Source organism: Megalops cyprinoides, chromosome 17, assembly GCF_013368585.1.
Source record: "Megalops cyprinoides isolate fMegCyp1 chromosome 17, fMegCyp1.pri, whole genome shotgun sequence".
NCBI classification, from domain to species: domain Eukaryota; kingdom Metazoa; phylum Chordata; class Actinopteri; order Elopiformes; family Megalopidae; genus Megalops; species Megalops cyprinoides.
The window spans coordinates 14,080,535-14,103,510 of NC_050599.1; the positions used below are offsets into that span (position 1 = coordinate 14,080,535).

Genomic DNA, 22,976 nt, shown 5'->3' on the forward strand with positions numbered 1-22,976 from the left:
AGGAGCATCAAGCTCTGGAGCTAATTAAAAGATGCATCCAAAGATATCCCAATATTACATTCTCCCTCTGAATTCTTGTTTCTTCTTGGTCACTATGAGGCCCCCAATACTTACCAATACTTAATTGTTTTAGCTTATCACTATAATCCTAAAACTGTCATTGACAATATGAATGTGTGTGTCTCTCTCTCTATACATATATATGTATATAATATATATTATATATAATCTGTACGCATAAAAGGAAGGCATAAGCATTTATTGAAATTTTAATTTTAAAAAACAGGGCATATTCATAAAATCTTAAGTTCAGAAAATGAATGATTACAAACACCATCCAGTCCCCTACGGTATTTTTGAGCAAGCACAGTACAGTCTTTAGGGAGAACAGGAAGAGGTAAGAAAACGAAGGCACACATGGTGGCAATGTGCAGCACTGACGCAGAGTCAGTGAAGTGCTGGCGTTCTGGGCGGAGATGCAGATGGCCTGCGGTTTCAGGGGGCAGTGAGCAGATTAGAATAAATGGGGGAGAAGAGAGCTCAACATCTGGGCTCAGCCAAGGCTCTCTCTCTCTCCCCATCCGCACGCATGAGCTGGTCGTCACGGCAGCCAGGCGTGCCGATACAGCCAGCTGGAGGCCGGGAGACAATCTGCAGCATTTCAGAACGGCACAGTATGCCTGCATTCCAGCTAACGTGTATGGCGACAAGCAAATATCGCTGAGTGCTCACATGTATGCACGCTGCAAACTCAATAAAATGGCCCTTGCAGGGGGAGAGTAACTCAAAGCGTTGAGTGTATGCAACCTCTCTCCCGCAAAAACGATGCCTCATTTCCGCCCGATATTAAATGTCCTGTAAAACCATTCATGGTCTTTCAGTGACACTGAGGTAATGGTAATTCTACCCTGTGTGCTACAAAAACCCCTCTTCCATTCGACAGCTTCAGTTCAAATTTTTTTTTTTCAGATAAACAGCCATTACATTATGTCAACATAATATGCCTTACGGACCACTTGCCTCCGGGGGTGAAAGGGGGGGGGGGGGGTTTCAGACAGAGGAGGGTTTGATCCTTGGATTTCTGTATCACTAAAATCTGCAACACTTCCATGCTAACTTAATTGGCAGTAAAAACACCGTTTCAGGGCTGAAAGGGCTCAATGAAAGGGTGAACAATGCAATGAAAGGGAGAGGCTTGCTTGAGGAAATCTCTGGTCTAATGTAATCTGCGGATGCAGCCTGAGGACAAAGCCTTCGAAAACACTTCATTTAATCACTTTTACTTCCGTGCTGTCAGCTAGGACGCACCACATCCACGGCATCTGAGACGGCTGGGATCTGGGCTGTTTCTTGACCAGTTTAGCCCCCTTTAGCACGATTGCACCACAATCGTGCGGCTGCCTGATCATCACTCCCAGGGCCAGGTGCTAAAGTCAGACCGGCCTGGCTGGGACAGACCCGGAGCTCTGCCGCCTGTGCAATCCGACGGTGGAGCAGAGGAAGGCGCAGCACGCCTGGTGGTGTCCCATCACCGACGGCATTCCATTACCCTCACCATCACACCCCTTCACTTTAACAAGCTCCTCACGCCCTTCCTAACAGAGCAGGCGGAGAAAACATCTCAGCCACAGCTCCCACCCACTGCAACAGCACCCTTTGCGATGCACGCCGAGAGAGCTTAGCACTGAGAGCATCACAAGACCAGGGGAGGCCCTCTCAGCACTGATTGAGAAGATCCTAAAGAGGCCCTGAGGAAGATACAGAGTGGGAGAAGGACCAGACATCCAAAGGGGAGCAAGGCAACCAAGGATTCATTTAGCAATCAACCTCATGCCTTGCTGAAGGGTCCAAACAGACAGAGAGGTGTCAGGTGACAATGATGAATCCCCACCAAAGTCTAGGGCTTCTGTCATGTGACCCCTGCCAGGATATATGAAAAGAGCTACTAAATCAGTCCCCCGCCCCATTGCTAATGCCCACCAACGCCATAGCTCCACTTTGATTATGTTATTGCAGGGCCTGGTAATTACCGTCTTTCGCTAAAGCGGACACATATTCATTAACGCGTTGGTGCCCCCACCCCCCCCTTCCCCCTCTAACCGTCAGATAAACAATTTAAATGTAAATGTCAGCTGAGAAGGCAATGAGTCAAGGCGGAATATTAATGGCCCAGAAGAGAACGCGATGTTTGCATGTCTGACAGTCTGACTGTGGGGACAGGACACACGACAACTGTTGGGGACAGGGGCCACACATGAAGATGGCCCCCTACCCCCAAAATGAAACTACTCCCTGTCACCCCCTGTCTCTCCCCCCCTACCCCCATTATCCAGGGTGGTGTCCCAGCAGCAGTGACATTACCATTGTCATCATCTAATGTAATTTGGAATGAACAGTCTGGGTAGAACAAACGCAGTGAAGAGTGCTGGAGAGGCATCGCTCTCACAGCGAAACAGGACACGTTTCACACAGAGGGCAAAACGTGACATAAGGCAAGATTACCAGGCCAATATTTACTGCATTGGCAAAGAAGGGGTTACCTCATATGTCCTGATTGTGATGAACAAAAAGAAAGAAAAGAAGAAAAGAACCCTTTATAGCATGCTATGTGCAGTGAAGTTTTTAAAAATCGCATTTTTGAACTAATATTGCATATTTATCATTTTCTTGACACGTATATGTCCACCAATGAAATTTCACAGCAGTAATTACGCAAAGCTGGTACATCTGTCTCATTCTGTTACTATAAAAAGGGTTTTAATGACATTGGATTTTACGCTAATTGAATTTATATTTTGAGTTTGACAGAATTATTTTAGTGCTCCACATATTGTAATGTTGTCTGCGACTGACAAATGCTCCACCACTCTCTAAAGAAAACATTTACTATAGATTTGCTGGATGAGAAATGGAACTGAATACTATACATTTTTCTAGCTAGTTACCTGAAGTGTACAATTACTTACAACAGTAGCTTTTACACAGTATCACAAAGTAAGAAGGATTAAAATGAACAAATAAATGAATGAAACAGACTTGATGCGCCAGTCCTAGAGACGCATCCCAAACTCCTCTGGAACTTGGTACATGTTTGTTTTACAAACAGCAAACTGTAATGGTGTTATGAGACAGTTCAGAAAGAGGTGGAAATAATTTGCCTTTATTTGGCTGGACAAAACGGGAGCGCAGTTTAAAGTGCACTTTGTGTACACGCTCCCATGAATAAGCAAACAGCATGAAGTCTCATGTTTAAGCTCAGGCTGTCTCTGTTCAATGGGCCTGCAGTGGGCAAGAGGATGTGACTGCGCAGGCAAAACAGCACGGGGGGGGGGGGGGGGGGGGGTTGCTTCAGTCTGACCCTTCTAAGCAGTCCTCCAAAGCTGTTCTCCTTGTCCAATTTCCTTGGACAGAGTCCGAAATGACTAACTGCACTGCCTTGAAGCCTCTTCCGAGAGCCCCAAAAAAATCTGTCGGAAAAATGAGCGCTATCACAGCCGAGGCCTCATCCGTGGTGGCATCTGAGCTGTCCCCCAGCTTCCGCAAGGTCCTGCAAGCACTCCACTAGTTAGTAATGCACTATTTCAGTCCACCAGATACACACAGTACAAGTCTCCTGACTGTGGCCACTCCTCTATCACGTTCAATGGATAAATGCTATGACCCACCATGCCCCATACTGACATGGTTTTGGCTGTGATACCACACAACTTCAATGGCCTACAAACATGATCTGGAGGAAATTAAGCATAATTACCGCATAGCCCATATGGACATATGAAGTATTTACAGTTCATCCTCTTTAAGTTCATTGGTCTTGTGTCTGCTCAGTATGTTCAACTATAAACAGTTTCAATCGCGTTTATCGTTTATTGACTTTTTGTCCAGTAAATGCATCAAAGCTTTCAAGCCCTAAAATATGTATGTTGCGCATGATTGTTGTAAGGTTATGTGATCATTTTCCCAGATACCAGGCCCAACAGTGTCTGCTATGGAAACTACTTCAAGATCAAAATCAAATTCATGAGAAATAAAATTGACATTTTTTTCACAGGGTGCTCCTAATTATAATGGTGACCTCATGAAAGGACCAGCCTGTCAGGATTCTATGCTATGATGGCACATGTCTGTCCTGGAGACATCTAGTGGATGTGTGCGGACGGTCTGGTCAGGCATCACCTGCAGAGAGCACAGGAGAGAGTGCTGATTCACAGTGTAGCCCTTTGGCTGCACATCACAGACCTCTCTTTCCCCTGTTCTCAACGGGCCCTGTTGTGTACAGCCTTCCTGAGCTCCCTGACTGTGCTGCAGGGCCATCTCCTCACACTCCTGAGCTGTAACTGGTAGTGATAGGTGACTACGGGAGCAGTGAGCGCCGAGCAAAATGTTCTTCTTTGTGGATTCGGCCTCCTGCCCGATGGCCACAGAGAGGCTGACAGAAGAGACGCTGGCATGCGGTCCGCTGTAATCCTGCCCTCGGATTTGTTAATTTGAGGAACCCTGTGTCCTGCGTCCTGCCTGCAGGAGGCTGCCAGGCTGCGGTTGAACCGGGGCTGCGTTTCTCATTTCACGCTCTCCGCCCACGGCCCGTGTTTGGGGCCCCACCCTCGCTGAGGAGGACACGCAGAGCACTCAGGTCCTTTCCTGTGGGTAACTGCTCTGCTCTGGGGCCGTAATCGGCCCTTTCAGGGGACCCCTAGGCCCAGTCTTATTTACAAGCCTATTGAGCTGTATCACTTCCACTCACCGAGCCATAGACTGATGGAGCTGCCTTATTGAACTGCACCACTTTTAGGAATGCAGAACAGAGGGAAGAGCCCACAGAGGAAAGAGCCCACTTGACAGTCAGTCACATGACATAACTAACACTTGCTCGCAGGACTCTTTGAGTGACACAGTCCTATAGAGCGGGAGGCCGCAGATGCAGGAAATGGGGCTTGGACAAAGAAAGATGGCTAGCATCACTGGAGCACTGTAGCTGACACTCACTGTGAATAAGAGAACTATCACAAACGCATGTCAGGTTTATGCATGTTTAAGAAAGCAGACACACGCAATGCTCCTGATTAGCTCAGTGGGCAACGCGTTTGGTTTGTGTGCGAGTGGAGCTCTATGGTCCGGGTTCAATCCTGGCCATGTCATCAGTCTTGATGGCTGGGAGCCTACAGTGGGGGGAAAAAATCGCTTCATTTCACCAGGGATAGGGGTGTGTAGGTCAGCCAGGGTTTGTCCATCTCATCAAACACAAGCAAGCCCCACTGGTCAACCGGACATCCACAGTCTGCCTGCATAAAGCTGCACATCTAGTGTCCTCCTCCAGCTCATTTCTGTGCAAACAAAAATATCCATGGGGACTACAGAGTGGTAAAGAAGTGGTGTCAGGCATCACATGTTTCCAAGGAGAGCATGTTTTACTCCTGATTGTTAAGGGGAGTTGTTTCCATAAGCAGAATCTGCTTGACAAAAGTGGGATTCTAAATTGGGAGAAAAAGGGGAAAAAACATTGGGAATTCTAAATTAACATAAAATTGAAAGCAGGCACATTACAACAAGGCTTCCCAAACTTTCTGAACCTATGACTAGATGCATGAAGATATGATTTGTTGCACAATGGATTTAATATACTTTTATGTCAACAGGATGTATACAAGCCAATGTAGTATTTAGCTTGATCAGTGTGAATAACTATGGAAGAGGCTTAACATGTCTTTCACATGTGTCTGGCAACCCAGCTCACCTCCTCCCATATGGGAACCAATGAACTACACCACATGCAAAATCATGTATGAACATACTAACTCAACTGAAAAGCGAACTTGGTTATTTCTCTGACACTTTCTAATATTGAGTTAGCAATGCTCTCTGACAGCGTACCATTACTCTTTAAGAATATCACATTGATGAAATCTTGACTGTTTCAGATGCCACAGGCTCGATTTTCTGTTTGTAGCAGAGTGTGCATCCCCCATGTTTCTGCACCGTGGAGGGGGTGCGGGTGTGTTGCCTGATCTCAGATCAGTGTCGCGACGCCTGGGGACCCACACCAGCAACACAGACGTACAGACAGAAGAACCTTTGCAGAGCCCAGCTCCATCGATTACTCTGCAGTGGCTTGAAGGATGACAGAGTGGTCAAACACCCAATAACACTCCGGGCAGTGACCCAGAAGCTGTGTAGAACTGCTGCTGCTGCCGGAGTTTGAGCAGAGATAATTCTGTAGTTAAAAAAAAAGAAACGCTTTGATGCAATGCTATTTTGATCTGAAGCCTTACTTGCTGCAGCTTGACGTGAGCGCTTCAGAAAAATGGGACAGATATCAATTAAGTCTCAAGTGAAAAAAAAAAAAAGACACCAAGAGAGGGAACCGCCTTGTAGAATTCTGAGCAAAGGAAGTGAGAAGATTTTCTTGTTAAGCAGTTGAAAAAACCAAGGCATCAAAAGGGGAAAGAAGAAGAAGAGCAAACACAAAAGAAAAGCAGATAAATGAGGAGAGACAGCCGTGCAGCCGTTTCTCCTCTGTTGTGTTTTTTTTTTTTCCAGAGACGAATTCGCTGGCCGTGGGGCTGTGTGTTTGCGACTGCGGAAGCGTACGGATTGGGGTAGCGCGGCAGAGAGTGTGTGCCGGGCGATACGCTATCTCTGGCCCGCACCCCCCGCTGCTCCCTCCGCGCTGCAGATTAGCGGGCCCGCGGGCCCTGGGAGTCGCGGCACGCAGACAGCCAGCAGACAGGCTCTCGGGCTGGGTCGACGCTCCCTCCCTCCCCCCATACCCCCCCCCCCCCCGACCCACCCCCCGCTCTCCTGGCCGGCTCGGACTGACAGTGATAAACGAGGCGGTATCATTAATGCTTGGCTCGCTCCTGATTGGAGCAGCCTCCCTCCTCTGTAATAATAGCCCTGGTGGGAGAAAAACACACTGCCTCATCGTTGTAGCAATTAGGGAAAAGACATCAATCCTCTCACGCAGCATGAGCGGCCATGAAATATACACAGCTGCACTCCTCTTCATTGATTACAATTATCATCATCATCGTCATCATCATCATCATTTTTATGACAATTATTATTACCATTATTATTATTGTTATCCACAATAGCAATAATCTGATCTAGGTGGAAACCTGAATCTGCTAGATCCTGCAATTAAGAGGCCAGACTTCCATGGCAAACATACACAAGATACACAAGACCATCTTCTCAACAAAACAAAGACAAATAGCCAGGTGAAAAACAAACTCTCGTTCGGAGGGGAGGTTCTGACAGAAGTGTTGAATGACAGCATGTTCTCTTCGCAATCATGTGAAGTCTCTCTGAGAGGAAGCCTATGAGAAGGATTTCACATACGTACAGCGGCAAAGTGCAGATTCCTAAGCAACCCAAAGGTGGGGAGAAATTTGACATCGCACTTCGGATACCTGTTTTAATTTGCATCCGCGCGTCAGGGCGTGCTGGAGATAGCAGCAGGCGAAGCACTTGATCTCTCGCCAGCGTGCGCTGGAGTGGGCGGCGTTTGAAGCCGTGAGAACAGCCCTGCCTCATTACGCTTATTCCCCCCATACCACCCACCATTACTGCACTTCACACATCCACATCAAAGCCACTGGGCCAAATTAGGGAGAGCCATGGAAGATAGGCCAAACAGTACAGAAATTGCCAGTGAAAAATCTCCCCTCATCTACCAACACACCCTGCACCACATCAGTGAGACACCTACAACCGCACAGAGTGGCAAAAAAAAATTCTGCATCTGCCAGGGTTGGACATCTTGGATTAAAACCCAGCAAAAGGAGAGGAGAGTCTCATACAAGACAGTGAGACCTGGGACAGGAGCAACCCAGGACAGAGATTTCACAGCCAAGTCCGAACACTTTCATGCCATCAATGGAAAACAATACCGTGCTCCTCTTTTGAATTCCTTGTTTCGGCTCAGACTCCAAGTCTGCAATCGGAGGCCCCTGACATCGACAGTAATAATCACTTTATCGCTGTTGTTTGTTCCACTTTGTTTGAAGAAGCGTAATTCATCAAGGCAGACGCTAACTAGAAACCAGCTTGTAGCCAGCACTAAAGTTATTTTGGAGGCATTGATAAGCATAATTAGCCACTCACCAAATCAGCAGTATGAACAAAGGTCTTTATACAAATGCAAATGAGAGGGTAGCATTGTGATCTCACAGCTCATTTGATCTCCTCGGGATGTGTCACAATGAGTTTGTGTCTTAAAAGATAACACCCAAGACAAAAAGCATATTATAGGGAATGGAGTCAATCTAATGTCTCTGGGACGGATGCGAAGCCTTTTTCTGGGTGCTCTACCACAATTAAGAGCACAAAAATAAGATAACGACACACACTCCATGTACAAACTACTGCAGGAAAGTACAGAAGCCATTAGACGCAGAGCCTGATGAACTGTTCCTGTGATGAAGGCCATATCTACACCCAGGCAAACACACCAGATGCCCTCGGCCACTCACTAACACCCCAATTAACTGTGTAGGATTAAGACCTCCACCAGTTTCAAAAGCCAACCTCTGACCCAAACAAGTCCCTTCCCTATAGAGGTGAATGCCAAGAAGCAACATTCTGATGGGGCGAGTTGTAGGGCGAGTAACCCAGTTGCCCATCCAGGGCGTTTCATGTGCTAGAGGAATGGACAGAAAATGTGTGGGTGACTAGGAGGATTATAGGTGGAACCAGACAGTCTTCTAATCATTTCCCAGCCCCAGCATCCTCAGAGCACCATCAATCAAGGTTTAGCCCCGCTAATGGAGACGGCAAATTAGGCAGAGAGACCGTGATTCCCTGCAGCATTTACCTGCATAAACTTGTCAATCAAGGAATGAAACCGTCAGCTCTACAACTCGCAGCATCCTCTTTCTGTGATCATGCGCAATATCACAATGGTGAGCTCTTGATGCCAATCTTAAACCACAGGGCTTGATATGCTGTTTGCATTAGGGAGTGCATCCCCCATGTGTTTCTGCACCGTGGAAGAGGTGCGGGTGTGTTGCCTGACTTCAGATCAGTGTTGCTGAGGGACCCACACCAGCCACGCAGGCGTGCAGATGGGAGAACCTTTGCAGAGCCCAGCTCCATCGATTACTCTGCAGTGGCTTGATGGATGACAGAGTGGTCAAACACCCAACAGCACTCCAGGCAGTGACCCAGAAGCTGTGCAGAATTTCTGTTGCTGTAGCTATTCAAGTTTAGTTCAGTGTGGTTACTTTCTTTTACTGCTTGGTAAATAGGCACATATTCCTAAACCAGATTTTTACAAGCCACTCTTGTACAGATCATCAAAAGGTCTTGGAGATGAAGCTGTATAGCATGATCCATAAGATGTCCATCCCTCAAGCCTTGGCTCAGTGGAAACTGACCCTGACATACAAAGGGTTTGGTCACAACATTGCCTCACGCAGAGAAGACGTGGAGTTCCCTGTACACAACAGGACACGGATGCCAAAACAATGCCTGGGGGAGGTACTAATCCCATTACCATTCTAGTTTCGCATCCTACCTTGTGAATACATTACATTTTTAAAGAGCAAGACAAAGCAGAAGATTATCCAACTATCAGTAGAGTAAAATATAGAAAAAGCCGTGTGCATCCACAATCAAGATCACATTCATCAAACAGTAAGACAAAGAGCTAACAGGCTGAGCGTTTTAGCCGGAGGGCCAAATAAAACGCCTTAAAACCATTAGATCACAATACAATCATTCATTTCCACTTGTGCCCGTGCTAAAAATGAGAGGATTTGGAGGAGAGTCATCTCTCCCTGGAGAGAGCTCGAGCCCTAGCCCCTTCCCCCCCTACCCCCCCGGAGAGCTCCCGTTTGGACTGACCGAAAGCGCCTCTTCCGCTTCCCCGCGAATCCAATTTAAAAGCGCAGCAGGATATTAACTGCCTCGCTTTAATGACTTGCTCCTCTGTTTTAATGCAAGGCCAATGCCGGTTCAAATGGTCGCTGGCTACGTTTTTTTTTCTCCCCCTACAGAAAGTGCACGAGTCACTAGCTAACTGCCGTTCCATTTCTCACATCATCCTAATAATTGCAGATTGGTACTCCCGATAACGCCACCCGCGTCCGCCACCCCCACTCGCTCACAGCGGCTTCCCTGTTTCAACCTCGGGTGCCTGCAAGCACGTCAAACCACACAGCCCGACGATGAATCCCACTCAGTCCTCCTCTCCTGAGACTGACAGAGACCTACTGCTTGCTGAAGGATGAGTCTGGGTGCGCACACATCATTTCTCAAATGTTGAACTAAATAAAAAAAAAAAACAAATACAAATTGATGGAATAATCTACATAAGTTGCTGTGGAGTTACTCAGTTGCTACATGTGGGTTCACAAAAGGTGCACAAATAGTGTAGCATATTGGCTGATGGCGGTGGGTTCAAAACCCTAATGACAGTGCTGTTGTACCCCTAAGTAACGGCACAAATATACACAAACATGCAGGTATAAAAGAACAAATAAACATGTTAAGTGTACACACACGGGCACTGTAAGAATTAAGTCAACTGCTTTGCAGACAAATTATCTTGCATTTCAGGCGTCTTATGTATTAAAAATTTCACAATAATAAAAGATGCATCCACTGTTGTTGCCTATTGGGTGTAAAATGTTTGAAATGTCATTACATGATAATAGGTTTTTATCACTTATTTTCTTGAATAATCTTATATTCCATGTCTTATATCAACTTAGATATGAGCAAGGCCAAAGAATCCCTCGCATCTAATATGACACACAGTGGTCAAGACCTACGGGGCATCCAAACACCCAAAATGCATGCATCCCACAATGTCCAAGAAGAAGTCACACCGAGATCATTTTAAGGCCCTAAAAAGGTATCTGACTGTGAACAAACCTGAGGCCACCGTGTCAATACTGGGAGGGCTCTGTTTAAATGTTTGCCATATGTTAAATGTGTGCAATTGTGCCGCATTCAAGGGATTTGACCAGAATATTGCTGCCCCAGATGGCCTGAACGTTAGCTTATCATTAAGATGTAAGTGACACATCATTTCATCAGCTGCTTTTCTGATACCGCGTGGGGCAGTCAGTGGCCATTGTTTGGTGAGGCAGTGATTGCCATGTGATTGACAGCAGCTCTGAGTGACAGATGCACGCATGATGGAAGGGCCGTACGAATAAACCGCCGTCTCCCTTGGCCCCCCCCCCCCTTCCCCCGGGCTCTGCCCTTTGGGCCCCCACAGGACTGCCAGCTCCCTCCGGATCTGACCCCGAACCGTCCTACGGGGGGACCCATTAAGGATCCGGTACCGCGAGGTGAGCGACCAGATGCACTCTGCCTTTTGGCGCATTCGGGTTAACAAAAGAGAGGGAGGATGTAAAAAAAAAAAGGGTGGGGAATTTAAAAGGGCCGGGGCAAGATTCAAAGCGCAGGGACACTCTTCCTCACCACCAGGTTCGCCCTTACAATGGTGGCGCCCCGAAGAGAGCGGCGCTTCAATGGTTCCAGCAGGAGGGGGACTCTGAATGGATTCAAAGTGCTGGGGCAATTAGAGGTCCTGAGTGCTGCACGCTGTACAGTATGTCTCCCGCAGTCTCTCAAGGCACAAGCAAGCATCCTATTCAATATGCACTCCACACCCCGGCCGCTTTGTGCAGTTTGGGTAGATGCGCCGTGAATAGAGGGCCCGAGCGTGTTTGGCCAAACGCATTGTCGAGGCATAGGTTTGTCTCATCAAAGGGAGGCGCATAAGTGATATTGAATCAGCGTTTCTGTCTCACTCTTGCCACTGGCTTTTTGATTAAGGTATTGACAAGCCTGTAAAGACAAGGACCTTGAACACATGACATGGCTTTCGAAAAAAAAGGGAAAGTAGATTGGAAGAGGAGAAAGAGAGAACACCAGCTTTGGCTTAATCATGCTGGGAAAAATTTCCCATTGTTCAACAGTGCCACACGTGACTGATGATGACGATGGGAAAATTTGCACCCGGGTTAACATCAAAAGGAGAGAGACAAACACCCAAACAACCATGTTTATATGTTAACCAGCACATATAGATGGCAAACAGTACACTGTGTAGTTGGGCTGAAGGACAGCAGATGCAACTGGAAAGGGCCATATTCACACAGGGTCAAACACAACGACACACTACATGAATCACCACACGCCAGACAGGAAATACTCCACACAACACAGGCCTTGAGAAAATAACCACCTGTTTGAAAATCACAGAATAGGACTAAAGGACTAGAACTAAAATTGGTTTAGGACTAAGATTAAAATTCATAAGTTCCAATTAATGCAATACAAGAAAATGGAAGCTGTAAGTAGGGTACATGTATGTTCACTAACACTGAGGTGGTGGACAACTAGTGTGGTCACCTATTGTGTAAAGAAGAATGCACAATGAACAGTCATAGATTGTAATTGAAGAAGAATAGCAAATGTATAAACAATAAGAGACTTGTAATTACAAAATTTATCTGGAATCTCTGACCTTGACGTTTGACCTTTTAAAGTGAGATTCAATGGGGTTCTAAGAGAACCACTTGCAAAAATTTGAACTCATTTCAATCTAAATTCTTACATAAGTGGCAGAGTTAGAAATAGGAAGGGGGAAACCTTTCTGGAATCTCTTTGCCTATTGATAGGGTTCTTGGGAACTGCTGGCACAACATTTGAGTCAAGAAAGGGTCCTCTGTGACCTTGACCTTTGAATTTGTGACATGAACGTCAATATGGTTCTGGAGACCTGTGTGAGGAGCTAGACACTGAAGCAGTATAAAAGGCCATCACAATGATGGGGTATACAGCCAAACGTGTAGTCGAAACAGGACGGGCAAAATTATACAATGCCTTAGACCACAATTAGATCACTGTGTTTAATTTTGGTCACCACTCTATAAAGAACATTTTTCCTCTCCATCTCCATCTCAATGTATCTTTCCACGAATGTCTCGTCAGTGTATGTTATGTTTGTCGAGACAAGCTTTTATGAAAATCTCAGTTTGCACTGAATAAAGTGGAAACTGGATTAACTCTGTTTGCATCACCCATTGTTTTAATTTAAATTTCGTTTTAATACATGAGTAATACCATGCAGATCTAGTATTAGCGCTGTTAATATCCATTTGAATTTATTTGGGTGAATCTGAATTATGAATTCACTAGAATAACAGCCATCAGATGTAATATGTAGATGCAGATGTGTTCTGTCAATGAGAATTCACTCTTTGGGTGACTGTGTTCTTGAAGAGTGGGCTTCAGAGAACGAAAAGCAGGTGCAACAAAGCAAAAAAAAAGTAAAAAAGAACACTTACAGACATTTTCTCCATAGTAAAAAATGTGTCAAAGAAAACATATTCTGATTTGCAGCCAACACACACAGTTCTGTGTCTGGCATGAAAAACCTGCGATAAATCTCTGTGTTTTGGCAAGATTCACTATGTGGAAAATGTGGGATATGCCATGCCACTTGCACTTAATCTTTAGTACAAAAAAAATTATGAATATGTTATATGCAAATCGATGTCAACCACTGATGTGAACTTGCTTTGCTTATGGCCACACAGAAAATAAAATAAAACTATACAGCTCTGACACAACCTTCTACCCCCCAGCCTCCCTCCCACCCCGCTGAAACAGATGAGGTCTAAGCTTTATGCAGCAATCAGGAACTCAATAAGTAATAACCATTCACCTTGGCCAGTTACGCACCATTACACCACAGTGATGGTGACTCAGGAGACTCCACTGCTGCAACCGCCGACAGATTTGAAGGAGGGAGAGAGAAGAGTGAAAGAGAGGAGAGGAGAGGAGAGGAATGGGGGAGAGAGAAGTGGTGTGGTGTGGTGTGGTGTGGTGTGAAGACACAGCAACAGAGAGGGAGAATTGAAAATAGACAAGCAGCTTCCCCCCATGCCTCGGTATTGACACAAAATCCTGGCTCCACTCTTGATATTAAATGCTTCATCCATACTCCTAATAGAAAAGTACCATACTGTGCCCCCTCAATACAGTGACACCTGGCACCCAGACAAGAGCCAGTTACACTGCTACCCACCACAGTGCTGTTCTGCTGCCCTGGTGTGCAGCCAGGTGCTGGGGGGAGGAAGCTATATGGGAACTCATTTCAGAGCAGCCTGGCCCAGTCCTGGCTTTTATCTAGTATAATGCCACAAAGCTCCACCTGCCCCTCTACCTGTGTCTCTCTGTACAGCACAGAGCATGAAGGACCAGTGCAGCACGGAAATCAAAATAGAGCTGAGCTATCGCTCGACGAGGGTTTCATCTTTTTAGGTAATCAACAGAAACATTCTGTTCATGCTTCTTGTAAATCTCTACATAGACCTACAGGACAGAGCAGTTGGCTGAATATGACAATTTCATTGTGTAGTTGACCTCCTTAAAAAGGATGATTTACCTAGTCTGCTTTTAATGTGTTAACCATTACTCTACATAGCTGGATATTTTCTGAATACCACCCATGAAACAAACCTGCAACTTTCTTTTGCATACAATATATTCTGGTTGTAAGTCAAATACCCTAACCAATATACAAATTTAGAGTTTTATTTACATTTGTGTGTACATTTATTTACATGGCAGTTATCTTGAGTTGCAACAGCTATGGACATAACAGGATTTACAATAAACAATAAAACATTAATAAAACAGTAAAATGTAAAAAGTCCTAGATACCTGTAATTAACTTTGCTGCAGCAATTTTAGGTGCATTCCACAGTTTCCTGTAATTGGGTTTTACTTAACCTGTTAGGGTGCCTAAGCCTTCCCACTGAAGGTCTGCAGTACCTCTAGCTCTCCTAACCATTAGCAGGCATGATAAAAACTCTTGCTTCCACTGTGAGTCAAACACCACACAGACCCCAGCCATTAGAAACCAATAGCACTCCACCACGCAATTAGTGAAAATGGGCTTGTCGTTATCAGCGCTCGCCACTCCACTTGAAAGTGACCTGCATACAAAAACACAATGTCTAAAGCGAAACGTATGGAGTGTGCGCATACATATGAGCACATTATGCAACGCAGAGTTTTCACATACCTCAATCATCGGTGGTTTATAGCTATTCAACAAAGGGAGCATCAGGCTTCTCTTCCAGTCTGCTCGTGACCCCAGTGTAAACCAAGGCCAAGCAGGCCCTGTGACTGTAGCACTGCTAAAGATTGAGAGGGTCTGCGTATGCAGTGATAAGCAGCACAGGACAATAAGAGCCACAGCCTTTTTTAAACACAGAGCTTTTCAAAGGGGAAACTGCTTGATCGGTTGATTCACAGCAGTGTAGGAGGCTGTTACATGACTTCTTCCTATAGCACAATGAATATTAAATAATACCTGCACACAGCATTAGCTGGCGGCAATGAATTAAATTACTAATGGTGTATTGAGTAAGAAGTACATTTATGACAACATATCTCTCAGCCATGCTGTGCTGTGTTCCTCTTGCCACCCTGGGAGACAGAGACGGTTTTCTGCGAATATATAACCACTCAAGTCTTAATCATGTGTGGAAGATTTTTGTCCTTCACAAAAAGATCCACAGGAAACGGAACAAGACAACCAGTTCAACTACTGAGGCATTTATTTTAGAGGCAGCTGATTGCAAGGATAGGCACTCAGGCGACAGGGACCTTGGTGGGCTTCATTAGGTAGCGGGAGAGACACTAAGCAACACAATCGTGGCTACATGACATTTTATACTGCAAGAATTAACCCCTTCCTACCTTAGGAAGTACAGCTCAAATGATCATTATTCAGCTGTAATTTGATTTTTTAAAGTATTATGAATTCTTTTAAGCTTTCCCCCCCTCTTCCCCCTTTTTTGGAATCAAAATTTGTAAACGAGGCTCATCTCACTGGTGCAGGAGTGCAGTGGTGCAGAAAATGCAAACCTTCAATACAGTCACCCGCCAGCAATGAATACCTTTCGCACTACAAATCCCACAGTGCAAGCATATGCCAACACATATGTGGACAGGTGTATATTCCCTACATCATATCAGTACCTTACTGGCACCCAACTAGTTGCAAGGTGACAAGAGAATGTGTAACAAGAGAACCCCAGCCTTATCCCAGGCTTACGAGCCGAGTTGTGCTCCCAGTCAATGTCAGTTGACCTAACCACCCCTACTCCCAGCAGAATGAAGCCAATTTGTTCCGCTGTTAGGGGCTCCTGGTCAATGTCAGCTGATGACATGGTGGGGATCGAACCTTTACTAGTGAAACTACGTCATGTCAGGTGGTAAGTGAATACACAGTTATACAGAGCAAACAATTTAAACAGCTGTAACATTAAGTTAAATACATGAGTGTAGGATGTTTTTTCATCTTTGCTGTCAAATATAGATACTATTCTGAAATGATTCTTTCATAATAATTCCTTGAAGGACTTCATACCAGAAAGGAGACTGCACAACATATTAGAAAAGAACATGTTCCTGTGGGAAACCAAATTGCTGACGGACGATTCTGGCACGAGGCCAGTCCTGTGTCCCGATACAGCACTGCACTGGAATCAAAGGACCCTTATCAACTAAGGTCAACTTGCAATGCCCTCTCAAATGCATTCAATGTAAGAACACTGAATTACTACATAGCTCTTAAACTAATGCCTGTCTGCAATAATATATACTTCCACATCCAACCTTCAAGCATTTCACACAAAAACAAAGCAAAAAGAGCTATATTAGGTAGCATGCAACCATCATATTAGTGTATGTCAGTATTAAGCAGCTCCCATGTAGTACCTTGCTGTTCTCTCAATACATGGACTAAGTAAACAATTGCATTTCTTAAAGGAACTGTAGTTTCAAGTGTTTACATTTGATTAAAAGCCTCTTTTTGACAATACATCACTAACATATTCTGTTGAAATTTAAAATAGGAGTAATTGTACATGGAGCACAGCGGTTTACCACTAAAGCAAATTTTAATGCTTCATCACAAAGAACTGACTTCAAGGATTCCTGGGGTTCTTCTACTTAAAAATTCATCTCTAGGAAAGGTCTTGGTTAAACATGCCACACAAATAGGCCTTTTAAAGCCTATTTGACCGGTGTGTTTTAAGCCTGCCCGAGTACTTTGCTCTACATTCATAAACATGAAATACTAATAGGAGTGTGACTTAGTGATAATGCTTCAGAGAAACACCTTAGGTGCACTTTAGGAAAATCTCCCGATGTTCTAGTCCCCACTGATCTGTCATCGGTGTTTTACAGTTTGGAAAAAAAAAAAAAACGAGGCAAAACACAATGAAGCTAAAGCCACTGTGTCTCTGAGCTCAGCAGGGGGCCCTATGAATATTATCACAGAGAAAAATCAATCCAAATGCATTCAAAACACTTTCCATTATTACACTTCGCGCTACATCCGCCCTCTCAGGCTCTCTCTCTCTCTCTCTCCTCTCCTCTCTCTCTCTGTCAGCTGCACGGTCGACCCGTCTGCATGAGACCGTGAATAAATGGCCATGCACCCATGAGCCACGAGCCCTGTCCTATATGCTGTGACCTAAATTTGCATGGCATGAGATCACATGCGCAGTACATAGGAAAGCCAGAGCAGCGCTCCTCCGGTCAGTTTCACAGTCCAGGTCTGACGCTAATGGAAGACCTCCAAGCCCAATGCTCACATTTAGTCTGACTGCACGCTTGTAGTCGTGCACTTACGTACTGCACTTATGAGTTTATTGTAACATGTGTGTTTTCGCAGTAGCACTACTTATCACACCACTAGGGAGAGAATGGCACACGTTTGGATGTGGTCCTTTGCGTTTAGCATGCTGAGACAACTTTGCTCAATGGACTTGGAGAGTTGCTCTGGACAAGAGCATATGATAAATGACTAAATGTAAATATAAATGATAAGTATTCATAAACAAATTTAATGGACTGCCTGTGTATATGTGGTGGTGCATGTGTGTAAAGCCTAATGAATTGTGTGTATGTGTCTGTAGGCATGCATGTGTGTGGAGGGGGCTGTGTGTGTGAAGACCCATGAGTGTGTGTGTGTATGTGTATGTGTATGTGCGTACATGCATGTATGTGAGTGCATTTTTGTAAAAATCCCTAAATGCATAATTGGGGGAAAAGGCTTATTCATTCTTTGCAAAAAAAAAGGACAAAGCATTTTAGATGTCCCACTGGGAGAGAAAAAGCCAGGGTTTGTTAATAACGCAGCTTAGTAGTGCAATAAAACCTGCTCAGCTAAGAATCATTAGAAAATAGCCTGACTCCGTTTAATTGTAAATCAAGTTTAAGAACTGCCTGGAGAGTCATCACTCAGTGCATCCAATGAATAAAGGAAAAATCCATTAGCTGGCAACTATTTTATTGGAAAAAGAAATTCCACAACAAAGGGGGGGGGGGGGGGGGGTGGCCGTGGCGGTGGCAGGGGGGGAGGAGGTGTAAGTGAAATGGTGGAGGCGTGGGAGCTGTTTGAAAGCAGGTCGTCTGGCACGCGGCATGCTGCTAGTCATGTGGCTGCCGCCCGTGCTGCCTGTGCGCCCTGATCCCACCAGGACCGTGGCCAGCGGAAGGCAAATGCCATGGTGTTCCTGTGTGCTTGCCAGGTGCCCGCAACGACAGCACCCTGCTTACCTATGAGCACGCCTGGCGAACTTTGGCTCAGTTTGGCTCTGCTCATCAATGGCTGGTCACCAGTAGACCATTTTAATGGAAACACATAACTTGCAAGTGACTCAGTTGGAATTTTGTGCCCAAATTATCTACAGTCTTGTTCCCGGAATGTGGATAAAACAGAAACTTTATTGTCCTCTTGCTGTGGAGATTTTTCTCTTTGCCATTACAGAATCCCCTCCACAAGCCTTTTTACTGAAATGCATTTTGTAGAAAAATGAGAAGACTTGCATACCAGGGACTACATAGTATTCGAAGGGTGTTTGATAGCTCATGCCAGGGCTGTCTTTCACTGAAGGGCAGGTTCAGAGAAATTTCAATACAAGGCAGCATGCTTAAACACACATGATGAGACAGAATTAAAAGGAGAGTTCTTTCATCCTCTCAGTGGAATGTGAGAGCCAGGAAGAGACGTATTTGAATTCAAAAGAAAAATTGTTTTAACTTCCTTTTCAATTTCCACCAAGTAAGTGTATGAGATTTTTCACTCAAAAAAGGGAATGGCGGAAAACACACACACACACACACGTACACACACACGCACACACCACATACACACACAGACACACTTGAACACACACATGCGCGCGCACACACACACACACACACACACGCACACGCAGAGGGAAGGCTCCATTAATTGTCACAGCACACAAAAGAATCCATTTGATTTCCTGCTCGCAAGCCTTGGCAATTGGGGGGGGGGCACAGCTACTCAAGGAGCAGGTGGATAATGGAACACATTGTTGAGACGACAAACAGAGGCTCAGACACACGGATGTCAGGGGTTGAGTTTGAAATAGAAAGCGTCTTGGTGCAGATGTTTGGCTAGTTTGTCATTAGCAAGCGTGGCTGAAACCTTGAATAAATGACAGCGTCTGTGCGAGCTCCAATCAACCCGCTTTCTTCCCTGGAATAATGGGCAGTTTAGCACGGGCTGTTCTACCTGCAATTAAGGCAGCTAAAAAGATAATTGTGTTAAAAGCACCAGGCAGCTGCATCCAAGGATACTGTTCCTTTGTTGTGCCACGCCAAAGACAACACATTCTATTATCTCAGAGCGCCACCTTACTCATTTATCAAAAGCTATTGAGCAAACAGACTCCTTACCCAAAGCGGTAAATATCAAACCTGTGATTTCACTTGCAGTTGTGTGTTGTGCATTGGTATCAATTATGACTAAATATAACACAATTCTGGAAACAACTACAGAGGCCCCACTTCATAAATGATTTAAGTATGTACAATATACATTATGCAAACCCTTCAGTACACAGGTACTGTATATAGAATACATATACTAAAATGTGAAGTGTATAGGCATCTTCTTATGTACCCTGAATACCTTTCAGTCACAGAAGGCACGAGAACCTCTATTTCAATGAGTTGAAATAAAAATTACATTTCAAGACATCATTTATTCTAAATCAATCGATATTGTAATCACCGAGTGTTGAAAGCTTGAACAGATATGCCTTTGTCTCTTGTAAAGGCAGGATTTTGTTGTGAATATGTCAAGGGGCTTTTGGCTATTTTTGCACTGCATATTCCAGATCGTCAGCATAGAGGAGCTTCTGCTGTATGCTCCTGTCTTGTTGCTTTAAATACAAGAATTGCAGTGGTGATTCGGAGTTTCCACAGTGGCTGCCATTTGCTTGTCCCAACAGGAGAAGCTATCATAATGTAAATGAGCGATCACTGTATTTCCCTGGGTAAGCTCCCTCTAGAGTCAGCCAAACACTTCCTCTCCCGGCAATATCACACAGAATGGTCCAGCTGTGCTTTCATCTCATAATTTCATTACACAGAGTAGGTAGACATCAGGCATTGAATTATACATCTACATAATTTAATTCACAGTCTGTCCTACAGCGCGTAAGGTTGACACATTCTTTACATTTCCCGAAACTTTAGACAAAAGAGATAACTGCTGCCTACGTAGTTCTCCTTGCTCTTTGGAAACTTCTTGAAATAGAAATCTTCCCGCTTACCTCGCTTCTAATCTTAAACAATCCACCAGGCTGTTTGTAAATGAAGGCCAGACAGGCGGAATAGGACATGAATATGAATGATGTAAGAGATGCTGCTTCCTGGGTTGTGGTGAGATCATGTAACTAGCAGAGTGCAAAGAACTTGGCATCATTGCTGAGAAAAGCATGCATGGGACCTTTTAATTTCAATCCACATACGTATGTACATCTCAGTACAAACACATGAAAATATACACCACATTGAATAGCTGGGGCCATGTTTCATTCAAGGCTCATGTTGCTGAGAACGGTTTGCAGAGTGCTGAAAAATTCATCTCCACAGCCCCACATTTTCCTGTTCAGTTTCCTCCAACTGCATGTTTAAGTCAGTACATGAGTGTTTGTGACAGGTCACTGAGGCTGAACAGTCCAGAACACACTTGCAGTCCAGTAAAGACACAGTATATGCTAACCATGTGCCAAGCATGCATCACCCAAGGCCTGCAGGACTGATCATACAGATGCTCTCACCTGCCCCCTACTCCCCCCACTCCCAAATCTTACAAACTGGGGAGAGGGGTGTTTTTGTCTCCACCAGGAAACACAGGAAAGACGCGCCCTATCTCAAACCAGACTGAATCACATTTGCTTGCGCACAGACTTGTCCCCACTAAAATCTGTGTAGGGTGCCTTGAGAGCTGTATGTGGGGCACTGGGGAAGTGAGCAGTAATCTGTGCTTTCCACATGTCCTATACACAGCGTCCCGGGCCGTGAGGTTAACGGTGTAGAGTCAGTGTAGAGTCAGCGTGTTCTGCCGGGCCCCTTCCACAACAGCCCCCTTGCCACCAATTGACCAGCTGCCGGGGACAGCACCGCCATTTTAATAAAGCCAATGTCTGCAGTCCACGTGACAGAGATGGAGAGAGAGAAAGGCAGTGAGACAGAGACAGAGTGGGAGAGTGAGGGAGAGCATGAATTTGAGAGCGCATCTGTACACATGCAGAGGCACAGGGGGGCTTGAAATGAAAACACAGAGAGACACAGAGAGAGGGATTGATAAAGAAAGAAGGAGACAGAGGGAGGAAAAAAGAGAGAAAGAGAGAGGGGGATAGCAAAAGGGGAAGAGAGGGAGGAGGATAACGAAAGGGAGAGACAGAGCAAGAGAGAGAGAGAGGGAGAGAGAGATCCGCATTGGATCAAAAGTAATTATTCACAGCAGGAGGCTGCAGAGTTAATTCAACCAATCAGAGCACAGGGTGGGGGATGGGGAGAAGGAGAAAGAGAGAGAGGGAGAGAGAGAAATTCGGTGAAACGCTGAAACCACTTCAAAGTTACACTCACGTTCTTCACATATGCCACAGAAAAACTTTCCCCTGTTGTGAAAAGAAACCATTACTGAGACGGACAAAGGGCCTATTTTATGTTTGCAGCATTAATGTTTGGGACACTGATGGCATGGCAAGCAAACAGCATGTTTTCACATGTAAAAATATGCATGGTGATTCACACTAAACATCTCACAATGAATGTTATCACAGCCGGCACAAGTGAATATTAACCAGTGCTGTGTTGTGGTGAATTCAACGGCTGTGCCGTAGTTCATGTAATTGCTGCAAATATCAAGAAGCCTCACAGCCTGCAGTGGCACACTGAGGAGGAGGCTCTGACCTGCATAGTCGGATTTTCAGAGGGTGTCAGCGGTCTGCAGCGGCTGCGCATCCGGCCCCCCAACATCTCCTGCGAAAAAGCAGCTCGTTTCCCCCCGAAGCGCCTGGCCTGTGCAGAAAACAACATGGCGCGGGGCTCACATCGCCCGCTAACTTCGCCAACATCAAAAGGAGCAGGCGGGCTGCAGGATGGGACGCGGGGAAAGAGCGCGCTAGCGTGATAACGGGCGGCGGGGGGGGGGGGGGGGACGAGCTGTCATCGGAGGACCGAGAGATGCTTCCGCCTTCATCTCCCACTTATGTGTCAACATCAAACATGGCCTCTCCAAGTCCTTCTGGTTTCTTCGTTGCGCTCAGATTAAAGCCCTGTTTGCAGCCCCAGAGGTAAAAACATTGGCACAAATGCAGTCCAAGACCCAGGACACAAACCATCTTTAATTCCTTCAGTTCTTTGTTCACCGAGGCAGGTGTTGTGGATGTCTTCCAACAAAAAGGGGGTGAAGGAGGGGGGGATCAATCTTCGTTTTAATGTGTCTATACACTAGCTCTAAAGGCCAGAGCCAAAATGATCTCAGTGAAGACTCTCTGCATGTTCCTCCAGATTCTGGGAATTCAAATTAACCTCTGCAAAAGCTGTGTGCATCCTGTCATGGCATTACTGCACAAATATGATCAAACAGGATCTAGAGGAACACT

General features: G+C 45.4%; 1 protein-coding gene across 2 annotated transcripts in view; it reads right to left on the bottom strand.

Annotated features, from left to right (window-relative positions):
• msra (methionine sulfoxide reductase A) overlaps positions 1 to 22,976 on the bottom strand; it is a 58,990-nt gene that overhangs the window by 23,759 nt on the left and 12,255 nt on the right. The gene's annotated exons all lie outside the window — the stretch shown is intronic.